At 45.6% G+C, this 13,732-nt stretch overlaps 1 protein-coding gene across 2 annotated transcripts in view; it reads right to left on the bottom strand.

The window, feature by feature from the left end:
- C6H1orf162 (chromosome 6 C1orf162 homolog) overlaps positions 1-13,426 on the bottom strand; it is a 496,481-nt gene extending 483,055 nt beyond the window's left edge. For both annotated transcript variants that reach the window (XR_011204854.1, XM_069238647.1), the window contains exon 1: positions 13,350-13,426. The gene's annotated coding sequence lies outside the window, so the exon portion shown is untranslated. The remainder of the gene's footprint in view (positions 1-13,349) is intronic.
- Between the last annotated feature and the right edge of the window lie 306 nt (positions 13,427-13,732).

The raw sequence follows: 13,732 nt of genomic DNA, 5'->3' as shown, positions 1-13,732 counted from the left end.
CCTCTCAAAGAGTACTTTGGAATCATTAAGTATCAGATTCACCCACCGCAGAAACTTTACTTTCCGGTGCTCCCTTATAGAGTCGACGGTAAGCTAATGTTCCCCCTATGCCGAACCTGCGCTGAAAGTAAACAGCTTAGCGAATTCCTGCATAGTGATGAGAAGAGGCTGCTGGAAGGGACTTGGTGTACCATCGAGGTGCAGACGGCCCTAGAGAAAGGGTATCGTCTAGGTAAAATCCTGGAAGTCTGGCACTTTCCAAACACAACCACCCAGCTCTTTTCTGAGTACACCAACTTGTTTATCAGAGACAAGCAGAAGGCCTCGGGGTATCCAGAATGGTGTGTCGATGACCCCTCAAAGAAAAAGTATATCGCTGATTACAAAGCTCGCGAGGGTATTAAACTGAGACCGGCGTTCATTAAGGTTAACCCCGCCCGCCGTCAGCTAGCTAAGCTCTGTCTCAATTCCTTGTGGGGAAAGTTCGCACAGCGTACCAATTTGTCAAACACATCCATTGTCACAGATCCAGACGAGATTTTTAAGTATATATTCCCACCGGTTTATGACATATCCAGTTGTGAATTTATTGATGACAAGACGGCCGTTCTATGCTGGAAATACGCCAAAGAGTACCCCACAAAGTGTAACAATATAAACATCTTTATAGCCTGCTTCACAACTGCTCACGCCAGGCTAGAGCTTTACAGGTTGCTGGACAAGCTTCAGGAACGGTGTTTGTACCATGACACTGACTCGGTTATTTTTGTGAGTAAAGAGGGTGATGAAGATCCTCCGCTGGGTGATTATCTAGGGGATTTGACCAGCGAGCTCGAAAAGGGGGAGTATATACAAGAATTTACCTCATCAGGCCCTAAGACGTACAGTTATAAGACCTCAAACAACAAGGTTTGCATGAAAGTCAAAGGTATCACTTTAAAAGTCAACAATACGATTAAAATAAACTTTGACAGTCTGAAGGGTCTGGTGCATGAATACTCCGCCTCGAGCAATCACAAAAATAGCAAAGCCATTGTCGTAAACCACCCGAGCATAGTCAGGTCCAAGAAAAAGTGGGAAATTACAACCCAACCGATGTATAAAACCTTAAGAGTAGTGTTTGACAAACGGGTCCTCACATCGGACTACAAAACACTGCCTTACGGTTACTAAAAGACATTAGTGGCTCGAACTCCACCCTGATATGGACACCAGACTACAACACCCATTCTCCTGCGTTTTAGCTGGTCCCTCCAATAGCGGTAAAAGTTTTTTTATAAAGAAACTGCTAGAAAACGCTCCTGGTGTTTTATCTCAGACCCCTAACAACATCGTGTGGCTTTATTCATGCTGGCAGGATCTTTACACGGAGCTCACCCTAAAGTTCCCACACATCCGGTGTATAGAAGGCATCCCCGGTAATCTCAACGACGATGACTTGTTACCAAAACAACTTGTAAACATGGTCGTGGTGGATGATCTCATGCGTGAAGGCGGGGACCACCCCGAGATTGAACAGGCTTTTACGCAATATTCACACCACCGTAATCTGAGCATATGCTATATAGTGCAGAACTTGTTTTACAAGGGCAAGAGCAGCCAGTCCATAACTCTCAACGCCTCATACCTGGTCTTATTTAAAAAAACCCGAGACAAACTTCAGATCTCAATTATAGCTAAACAAATGTACCCCGGAAACACCCAGTTTTTCATGGAGGCCTTTAACGATGCTACAGCAAAACCCCACGGCTACTTACTGGTGGATTTAAAACCCAACACTCTTGAAGACTACAGACTATGAGACGGTATACTACCACCTGACTTTCCTGTCGCCTACACGCCTAAAACAGTGCCCAAAACCTATAAAAAGAACAAGTAAAAAGATGTTTATAACATTTACACTCTAAACCTTGTAATATAAGGACCCCACAATGTCTGCGAGGTTGCAGCGTAATTTAGGCCTTCTAAAAATGTTGATCACAGCCAGCCCCTCGAAAAGAAAAGCAATCCTTTGCACTGCGTCGGACGATTTAGTGGCCGCCATTTCAGAAATAGCCCTAAGCACCCTAAAAGGTAATGTCCCGATATCAACAAACCAGTTCCGCGTTCTGAAGAAGAAGCGCCACATTATTAAGAAGCTCAGCAATAAGAGGGCATCGCTCCTTTCCAAAAGAAAACTGTTCAAACAGTCTGGAGGCTTTATAGGGTCGCTGCTAGGTATAGCTATACCCCTAATCACAGGGCTACTGTCGAGATCCTGATGGAGCACGCCCACAAAATGTACCTCGTACCACGGCAACAGCTGGAACATCTGGGCCCTTCTAACACGGATGTCTGGGACATACGCAAAAACGAAACGCAGCGTCTCGATGCTGAAATCAAAGCCTTTTTGAACCGAACTGATTTAAAACCCCACGACAAAACAGGGCTTTACTCAGGAGCCCTTCAAAACTTTCTACAGTACTACAAGCAACTAACCTCTGAAAAAAACAAACTGACGCTGTATACCCCAGATGCTGAACAGCAGCCAGGACCCTCTATGGCGTCTCAAGACATAGGACCCACACCCGCAACTGATGCCTTTGTCTTAGACCTTTTAAAAAATATCAGTCAGAAATATAGAGGGGCTGCTCAAATGTTGCTCAGTAAAATGACTGCTACTAAAGATTTGACCACTTGGAACGACCGGGGTGAATTCGTTTACAAACGGCAGCCGGTTGCTGGTTCCCATATGTATGATTTGGTCAGGGGTCTCACACACGGTAAAACCCTATCGACACAAGACGCTCCTAGAGGTTGGGAGCAGTTCCTAAGTGCAGCTGCGGAACTCAACATTCCCTCAACGATTATCGGAAATGCAGAGAATCGCCGTAAGCTTGAAAGTTTAAAAGATCCGACCCCCGCTGTTTTTACAAGGAGCCCCGCTATATCGACATCGCCTTTCTTTCCACAACTAACACCCGTTCGGAACAGTGTTGCTCTTTCTATGGGGCCAAAAAAGAGACTATTCAAAATGAACACCTGGCTACCGCTCTAATTTTGCACCCCTGTACAGTTTTTGTTAAAAGTTTTTGCGGTTCGAAAAATTGTGCTTCATTTTATATGTTTAACCTTGTAAATGTTTGTGTTGAAACAGGTTTGTAATAAACACTTTAAAATTTTCATCAGTAGTCTGACATCTTTTTTTTTATTTTTTATTTTTTATAAATGGTTTGAAAATGTGCGCAGTGTGAATAAAAATAAAAATGCCTAGGATGAAATCATGTTTAAGATGTTTTTTTATTTTAGGCACTCATAAGTACAAATAGCGGCTTTACAATACCTTACACTTTTGACAAAGACCATATTCTGCTTTAACAACGTGCGACATTGTCCTGGAGTTTTCATTCACATATTTCTTAACAACACCGTCGTTGTTTACTAGATCATCGGAGTACAGATTTTAAAAATTTCTAAACATTATACCTTCAGACATTTTACTAATAAAGTATATACAATGTTCCCCACATGTGATGGCCATAGGATCCTGCACACGAAGTTTGTTATACACAACCGTGGGTGATGCTTTTTTTACATATTTGAATATCGGCTTTGTATAAATACTATGCTCAGGGAACTCGGCTAAACTATCAAACACTATAACCGTGTCCACATCCAGAAACAGAGCCGCACAATGTGTACCACCCTTGTAATGGGGATCGGTGTTAAAGACGAGGGTGCGGGGCCTTTCTGGACCTATCTTTTCAGGTAGTCCATCGCTAGGGAATACCCCTAGAAAGTATTTCTTAGCATATTTATGTCTACTTAAGAAGTCCCGTATCTCCGTAGTGTCCATTTTATATATTTTTTTAAAATTTAAAAAAAAAAAAAAATTATTTTACACTCTTTTAATGGTAGTCAAACATAAGCTGACGGGCGTGGTTGACCTGGATAACGCTGTAGAATACCGAGAACACAACCATGTTCACATTGGCCGCCAGCGCCTGTGTAAAACGTATTTCTGCTTTTAGATTTCCGTTTTTGGTCAGGTTGTAGTGGTCACCATCTTCCATGTCAGGCGTCAGGTCGAACGCAAACAGCGTGTAGCCGGCAGCATACCCTTCTCTTGAAACAACTACTCCTGAGTCCCGCAGCTGTTTCCCCGTTATCGAGACCAGACCGAGATATTCCCGGACAAAATTTGATGTTCCAAAATTCGGCGTGAAAGGTTTTGCGGGTATCACGGCGCCCTCGTGAACCAAAGCGGCATAGTTGATATCGTAGTGTTTGAAGTTGAAAGGGTTTGAGTTGTAGAGGCCACTAAAAGCAGTATTGTCCACAAACCCTATGATGATGAGTTTCGGTAATTGCCCCAGAAATAGATTCTGCTGCCGGGTTCCGGCGGGGATGCTGAATATCTTCAGAGCAACTCTTTCAATGGCATACTTGGCGTTCGATAATTGTAAAGCTTCAGCATGGGCCAGTCTGACACTCGGGGACACTTTCACTCTCTTTACAAACAGGCTCGCGGACAATATAACCAGTTTATACTGCTCTGCATCACCGGTGATGAGACAGAAAGCGTCCTTGTTACGATTGAGTTTGATCTTAAGATCTATACCATTGACTAACAGTTTGTCTTGGAAGAAAAGGTCTGAATGTACGCGCCCCAGGAGGTCAAACTGCCTACTGCCGGCGACGAAGCTGGCTCTTTTTATAAAACCCTCGTTGTCCCCGTCTAAAGCCGTGTTCTCCAAATGCGCTTCGGTATCTCTGTAGAAGAGCCCCGCTGAAAGATGTGTGTCCAGCGCGTCGCGACTATAATTTAGAATACTCTCTATGTAGGCCCTGTAGGCATACATGTTATCACTCTGCGTGACCAGGCAATCGCCTAGGTTAATGTCCACTTGATTAAACATTGTTGCGATGGGGTAGGCGATCGGGGCCACTCTAGCATGAGCCTCGATGTTGGCACCATTCGCTTTGGGTATTTTACAGACGAGGTGCAGAAGAGTGTTGTTGAGATCAAGGTACATATCCGTGGACCCCGACACATAAAACTCTATCGGTGCAAGGGGTGTCAGAGCGGCCATAGGCGACACTTCCATGAAAAAACTGTTTTCAATGCTGGTCTGTGTGGGTTTGAGAGAAAACAGATCTAACTCAGATTTGGCGCATTCACCCGATGCACAGTGTACGAAGGCCATGATCGATGTTTTAAAAAATATTCGCACTAGAACGAGTTCTCTTCTTCTTCTTGGTCGATCTCTTCCGTCTTACGGCTTCTTTTGTGAGGGCCTTTTGAAGTAGTCCGTCACTTCTTATAGGACGTTGGTGGACCCTTAAGCCTCAAAGCCCTTCGCTTCCTTTTAACACCACCATGCGCTTTATACATCATCCCAGCACCTCCTTGGGGCTGTCTGTTCATAGGCTCGGCTACCGCAGATGTTACACTACCCACGACATCCTGGGCAATGTTCGTAGCAGCCGCTTTAACATGAGGTTTTGCAATTTCGAACCCTCTTCTTAAAAAGGGCATGGCTCGCCTAAACATGCTCCGGAAGAAACCCCCCAATCCAGCCCCATACATAACCGGAGCCCCTTGAAAGTAGGGCGGGTGGCCTCCATACCCAGCCTGAACTCTATAATAGTCCCTGTACATAGAGGGATCCCCGTAGGTTTTCATGATGACCATCGCAGCTGTCTAATAGTCACCTTCTCGCCGGGGTCTTAAATGAAGCTTAACAATAACTTTCCCGTATTTAAAGGCAACCGGCTCTGACTGATCGTTGTACACCATGATGGTTATAGTGTCAAAATGGTTTTTAGAAATTGCCACATAGTCGAGTTTGCGATGTTGCATATTAACCATCGTGTTATTTTCACCCTGCACAGGGACCCACCTCAACAAAGGTGAATAACTGTCCCCGACCCTCTGCGGTTCTACAATATCGCTATAAACGTAGAGTGTATAAAATCCGCCGTTAATATCGGGGCATGTAGGGTCTGGATCCACCTTCTTTTGCACATGTTGTACGGTCCCTAAAATCCGTTGTAATTTACCACTACATTTAAACCTAGTATCATACTCAGGGGCTTTAAGAAAGACTTTTCTTCTAACGTAATCCAATACCAGATATATATTCGCATACTCTTCAATGCTGCTTATAGATTTGTTGATGGCCTCGATCACTGTCGCTACGGTTGGGTAATAGCCGTGTGGGAAAGTCAGGGGAAAGGTCAGGGCATCCTGAGGGCGCTTTATATGAAATTTAACATCGGACTTTGTAAATGTATTCCAAGTTCTAGGGTACTGTATTTCCGTTAGTGCCACCTCCCAGGGTCCTTTCAAATCCACTGGCTTTGCCAGTTTCACCGTATAACTCGAAATCTGATTGTCTGGGAACATGTCCTTCGAAGCATTGGATGGTAGCGTGATATAAAAAGGGGATTTCTCCATCTTGGCGCTTACAGCTTGACCTCACACACCGTGCAACGAGCTGGCAGGAACCCAACTGTTAAATTTCTCGGGCCACCCTCGCCATTTGACCAGCGCCTGTCTCCGGGCACCGCTCCCTTTCCGTTTCAAAACCTTTTCGACCCTGTACACCCTGTTCGGATCGTAGGGTACCTTCTGTAACTCTTCGTTGTAAAAGGCACCTGCTACCTTTTCACCATCGTAGTCCTTTAACCTGTAAAAATATACCCCCTCTTTAAACTCAACACTTTCCACTATGAATATCTCATCGCTGAATGTCTGTTGGTAGCCTTTGGTGAAGACACCTTTCAACTTTGAAACCCTGACATGATCCCCTTCTTTTAAAGACGGTTTCTTGACCTTCGGCGTGAGACGCCCACCGTACACCGTTCTCCACACCGTTAACGAATTATCCCTTGTTACCTTAACGGGGGCCATTTTGATTGTCCTGTGATAGGTGGCGTTATAAACATCTATAAAAGCCTGTAGAACATCCACGTATCTGTAGGTGTTGTTGGCGGTGAAATATCGCCACATCTTCGACTTTAAAGTACGGTTAAAACGCTCTACAACCGCAGCCTTTACCTCTGTGTGCGTCACAAAATGTTGAACAGCGTGCTGGTTTAATAATTTTTGGAAATGTTTGTTTAAAAATTGCTTTCCGGCGTCTGTTTGTAGTTTCTGAGGCACGCGTCCGCTAGCGAAGATGTCTTTAAAAGCAGATGTAACGCTGGTACCACTTTTATCGTTTAATGACTCTGCATAGGCGTACTTGGACAAGACATCTATGACTGTTAATATATACATGTAGCCATTGTTACGTTTTGCTAGATCTTGGAGACTGATTATGTCAGCTTGCCACTGATAATCGAGCTGTGCGTTAACAACGGTGGCCCTCCTCTTAAAGCGTCTCCTGGCAGGTTTGTGTAGCGAATAAGCCTCTTCTCCAGCTAACCATGTCTTCACACTGGCACGTTTTACAGATTCATTTTCAGCTCGAGCCCTTCTAAATAGAGCTTCGGAGCCTCCGAATCTTCCAACCCCCTGTTTATCGTAATAAAGCTTCCTTAAATCCGCATCCGTCATGCTGTCTCCCACCATCACCACGAAATGAAAGACGCCTGTTTTGTGTAAGGTCATTTTATTAAACATAAAAAACATAAAAGTGTGGCTGGGCTACGCAACCAGCGTGTATTTGACATTTTGTGCTACATAGCTTATCGATGTCAAAACAATGGACCGCTGTGACCTTTTTACAATCGTATACATAGTACAACACCCATTACACATGTTACTCAGAGCATGTCCTTTTACAAACCCTAAGCGTCACGAACTTTGATATTTTTATAGCTATACTCTCAATAGCTCTAGACATGACTTCCCGCTCCCCACGCCTATAACTCTGAACGCTCAGGATACTGACAGAATTCAACAGTTCATACAGTTCTAGGTAGGACAATGCAGAACCTTTATTTGTGAGATAATCTTCAGTCATGTGCTCCAAAGCCCCATGTATCCCCGTCTCAGGTGAAAGTCTTAACTCGCGATCGTGATCTTTGTCCGAGGTCAGGCATTTAACAGATGCGTTTAGCCGGCCATTGATACACCACTTGGCGATACACACATGACTGCTACATTGCAACAAGGCCGAAGGTTCCGAAATGTTCAGATACCGCAGAGTCACAGGTTGTATTTCAGCTATTCTTTCTTTAACCAGCACAAATATCAATCTCCCGATACAGATGTAGCCTGGGTGTAACTCATAGACATCTTGCATCTCGATACCCGGATTCCCCGCCTAAAAGTGAGTAAGTATGGAGCGTTAAGTAACACATTTATGGTCTGCTTTATTATTATTATTATTATTATTATTTTTTTTAAACAGCTTTCGTGGGGCTGAAGACATCATTCTTCTGTTTTTATAATAAATGTCACACATTCGTCTTTCTATAACCCTTTCTATCATACTTTTGTCAAAGTTGGGACACATCCCGTGCATACGGTCGAGTTTTGAGCAGGGCTCAGCAGCGTATCGGATCTCATTGACAACCGAAGCCAAGACCTTAATCATATCACTGTGGACACCTTTCTTCACAGCTGACAGCCTGTACACTACCCTTAATAAATTATATACCCGGTGAGGGTCTAGCCGGCTACAATTGTGGCGAATTGTTCTTGCAGTGCACGCATCGTATAGACATTCGTGAGCCTCCTGCTGAGGTTCATTAATTTTATGCCCGTAACAAAGGTCATAATAATCCCGTTTAACACACGTGTTCACAACGGCCGCTGCAAAACCTTTAACTGGCCATATGGCGTCATAGGGTACGCCCGGAGTTTCCTTTTCAAAATCGCGGCTAGTGTAGGTGCAAACACATTTCTTACGAGGCTCTTTGTTCTGGCTTGTAATACTTTCAGACTGTCTGGAACAGCATAAGCAGTAAAAATGTACGGCGTTAACCTTTGGCGCGGACCCTTCTAGAGGCTCTCTTTCTTCAGTTGCTTTCTAGGGTTCAAACAGAAAGCACAAGACACATTATTAGTTAAAAGTATGACACCAGAGTATACAGGCATAAAAAAAAATTAAAAAAAATAAGAAAATGTCTTTACTAACCTCAACATTCTCGCCACACTCAGAGGCTCCTCTGAAATCTTGGGAGTCGCAGAGGTCCATCGGGGTAGAAACATCGCCAGAGCTTACTACTGACGGCTGTACAACAACGGCCTCTGACTCGGGGTCCTCCTGGAAGCCCATGTCTTCATAGATGGGGCGAATTCGGTGGTGCTACACATTCTTCAACATCTTCAATGTCTATGAAGTTAGATGCAACACTTAATTAATCTTTTGAGGCATCGCTGTCACTGCCGGCCCCCTTAATAGGGGATATCAGGGTCGACACATCCTTGAGGTTGAGCTTTTCAAGCCGATGGCAAAGTTCCTCTTGAAAACCGGTAACATCGGTATCCTGGGCGTCAGGGACAGCCTGTTGTGCATTCTCATCCATCGTAAGAGGTGCTAGGGTCCTGTAATGTCTACCAATAGTGTTCAGGGCCCCTGAGGAGGCGGCTTTTCTGGCGATCGGATTGTATCTCTTCATGGCGCCTTGACAAACTGTTTCAGCACTGGTTCACGGTTTGACAGCTGGTTCTAACCAGCTCCTTATTTGCAACATTTCAAAAAAGGTGGGCTCTACTCGGCAACACCATGAGGTCACAAACCACGTGACACCCCCATGCACCCACGTCACTTCCGGGGAGGGCTTTCAGGGACACCGGAAGTCCCAGCCACCGGAAATGACGTCACTTCCGGGGGCGGGATAGCTGTCACTTTTAATACGGTGATTAAAGGTATCCCTTCCTACTACTATGGTGGCATGGTTTCTGCCACGACAGTGGAGTCGGACGCCTTCAAGGTGGTCACCTGGGGAACTTGATACGAGAAATGGTGGGGAGTTTGCAGGGCCCTTGGAAGTGAAATAGCATAAGTGGAACAAAGCTTGCCGTCACGGGCAGAAAACAGGAGCCTGCCCAATGCACTGTGTTGAATACCGCCAAGCGTCAACATGCAGCTCTTTTGGAGCACCTTTGGTACTTTAACTTCACCGTTTACATAGCTAAGATCCACTGAGAGAGAGAGACAAATCTGGTTGTCTCTTTGACTGGCTGATTCATCAGCAACAACAAGAGACCCCCATTCTGGAGTTCACACCTCTCTCAGACACACAGATATATGCACAGCAAGAGATTTTCCAGTTCTATCGGTATTACTCTGGAATATATGCAGCGCCCAACCAGGACATGGGCAGCAAGGAGGAATTGTCTGTTCTACATCTATCCTTTTCGCAAATCACAGCAGACCAAAGAGACGGCCTTGAAGTTGAGATCACAGCAGAGGATGTCAAACAGGCAATCCGGGAGCTCGTTAGGAATAAGACTCCAGGCCTAGACAGCCTACCACTAGAAAATTACAGCACTTCTGCTGGCAGTCTGGTGCCTTGATTGGCGGAAAATCTGGGGAGCTGCCATCCTATCTCCGAGAAACATTTTTGGTATTTGTTCCTACCCTGGAATGTGACCCCGCTTCTGTATCCTCTTACTGCCCTATTGCCATATTATGAGCAGACTATAAGGTAATGGGGAAGGCTCTGTACAGCAGATACACTCAGGTCCTTACAAAACTCATCCATCAGGACCAAAATGGATTTGTCCTGGGGCGTACTACCCCACAAAATATTAGGCGTCTGTTCTATATCCAAGATCAGATGCAGGGGCAGTTTCCCCATGCTGCATGCCTAGTACTTTACTTGGAGAATGCATTTTATTCACTGATTTGGGATTACCTGTTCTAGGTCTTGACACGGATGGATTTGGGCAAACGCCACCTGGTTTATATGATGTTGTTATACACTAAACCTCTCTCCCGAGTTTGAGAGGGGCGTCACATCTAATCCACATTACGAACGAGCGTGGCACCAGGCAGGGCTGCCCTCCTTCTCCCCTGCTTTTTTGCAATGGCAATGCAGCCATTTGCCATTCGACTACCAATAGAGGAACAATCCTGGGGTATACCTCTCGTGGACAGAACACACACAATGCCGCTGTCTGCTGACTACTTGCTCCTGTACCTCCAAGGTGTCCGCTCAGACCTTTGCCCACGATGCAGACCTCAAGGTCAACAGATGAAAGTCCTCTATCTATTGCACCCCGACTTATTCCCACAAGAGAAATGCCTGGGAGACTCACCACCTAACTGGCGGACTTTGGCTGTCAGATACCTGGGGATTCACCTCTATCATTCCCTGACAGATCTCTCTGATGCCAATCTAAGATCTCACTGGCAGCTTTAAAAACGCAGGTGAAATTCTGGAAACGGTTACTGCTGCCACTACGGGGAAGACTGCTTTATCGAAAATGGTAATCTTACCTAGGATTTTATATTGCTTCACAAACATACCAGTGGTGCCTTCACGGGGCTTCTTCCATGAAATAAACACACTGCTCGGGGACCTCATTTGGGGAGATGGCCATGAAGAAACTGCAGTTACCCACAGGGGATGTGAGTCTGGGTGTCCTGAGGGCTTTTCGGTTATATTACTTAACATGCCTATCAGTGGTGCCTCCACAAGGTTTCTTCTGCGAATTAGACACGCTGCTGGGAGACCTTATTTGGTGAAGTGGCTGTCACTGCATACCCCTAATGAAACTGCATATACCCACAGGCGATGGGGGTCTGGATGCCCAACCATTTGAAGCCTACCTCCTGACGGCACAACTGCAATGGATAGCAACACAGAGGAAAGATGCCACGGCCCAAGGCCTCTGACAACTGCCACAACTCGTGGCTTCCTATGACTATACCCAACTCTGCACAATCCTTGCAGGTGTGCGTAGCAGACAAATGCCTCACCAGAGTCCAGCTCCTTACATGACATATTCTTCCGTATCCCCCAGGACTCCCAGTGTTGGGTCTCCCACTATACCCTGGGACGTACTCGGCAGCGGAACTACATAGCTGGCAGGATTGTTCACCAAACACAGCCAGTGGCCTTTTCTCTGAAGGCACATCCTTTCTGTCTTCAAGCTCCAGGTGGACAACGATCTCCGCCAGGACAGTTTCTCACATACCATCAATTACATAACACTTGCCACATCTTGTGTGAAGAGCCTGCAACACATGCTGTCTTCTAAGCGCTTCTTACAATGGGAAGGGCTGTCACTTGATGATGTGGATCTATAGAACAGAGCAATACAAAGTCATACAGGTATATCACTAGGGCCCCTGCGGGCCAAGTAAGAGGATTATTTGGGAGGGTACTTAATGACACTGAGTGGGAACAGGCCCTAGCATTCCATCAGCAGAGCTCCAGAAACATAAGATTTAAAAACATACAAATGTTACATTCTTCACCCCTCATAACTGACCCCTGCGCATTTATATAGCTCATCTGCTATTTCCTCGCAGCAAACCTGCAATACCCTCACTGTAACTCGGGAGACACAGACCTACATCATATGTTATGGTCCTGCCCAACCCATGTCGGACTACTGACAGGGGTGCATGAGGCGCTGCAGGAGGTCACAGAACTCACAGATATATACACTTTGGGAGGCTTGCACACTGGGTATCTTCAAACACAGGAAGAAGTAACAAGTACAGACCTGCTTCGCGAGCAAGGCCTTCTTACCCGCTAAACATACACTTAGCCTTCATTTCATTTTCGTTTTGAAGTGAAATGCACTTACCCTTCAATGGTGGACAAGCCATCCCACAAGTGGTAGTGTGGCACGGCTCGGTGTGCAAGTGGGGAAAAGCAGATGGCGAAGCCCCGCGGCATGAAGCAACAGCGTGGAAGGAACTTGCACAAGCGTCCAATCTCACAAAAATGGTACACACTATTAACACATTTTTTACATGTTATGTCCCCTAATGATCTACCCCGTTAACCCAACGGTCCCAGGAGCAGGCTTAGAGAGCAGGCAATACTACACAGTTGGTCCTCATGCATAGGACCCCAGTACATAGATGGGGAGGAATCGGTCAGTGGACCTCTCCGTCCAATCTCCCGTATCTGCTATTCTTGTGTCAATCACACCGCTACATGCTAGACACGCTACTCCACGCTTGGCTTTGTCTCTATCCAACTTCGCGCCCCGCCTTGTGTTGCAGACTTAATCCACTGGGTATTTAAACAATTGCTGTCATTACACGTTCAGTTTGACACACATTAATGCTCTTACGCTTCCGGCTGTGAGCGGGTTCAGCTACGCTCAGGAAACCTTATGTATTATTGTTCTGCACGAGTATTGCTCAAGCTTGTAACTCTCAACCCAGGGATTTCAATGGCACTGCTGTATTCACGTTAGTTTCCAGAGCATAATAAAAACCACTTACCGCACACTCTTCCCAGTTCACACAGAGTCGCGTATGTTTTCTTACTTTCTCCTCGCTTTATTCCCCCTGCATGAACCCCGCCCCGCACCGCCCTGAGAAGATTAGAAGACTGGCCAGCGCCTTCTCAGCTCGAACTCCGTTTCGCAACCTTCCGCATCTCTTACTGAAACTTCCCATGCACTAAACACAGATATAACCTCAATGTATTTTTTAACTCTAGATCGTTGGTCAAACACGACTCAGAGTTGCATGACCTTTTTGATGATGAAAATATAAATATAGTTTTTTATCACAAAGTCAGGGTTCAAAGGTAACACTAATCCTGACCCATTTTAGCCAGTCCCAACTCTTATATAAAACATTTAATCGGGGCCGTCCTACCC

Source organism: Pleurodeles waltl, chromosome 6, assembly GCF_031143425.1.
Source record: "Pleurodeles waltl isolate 20211129_DDA chromosome 6, aPleWal1.hap1.20221129, whole genome shotgun sequence".
Classification (NCBI taxonomy): domain Eukaryota; kingdom Metazoa; phylum Chordata; class Amphibia; order Caudata; family Salamandridae; genus Pleurodeles; species Pleurodeles waltl.
Note: the sequence above shows the minus strand (reverse complement) of the source record. Positions and strands in the feature narration are given on the sequence as shown.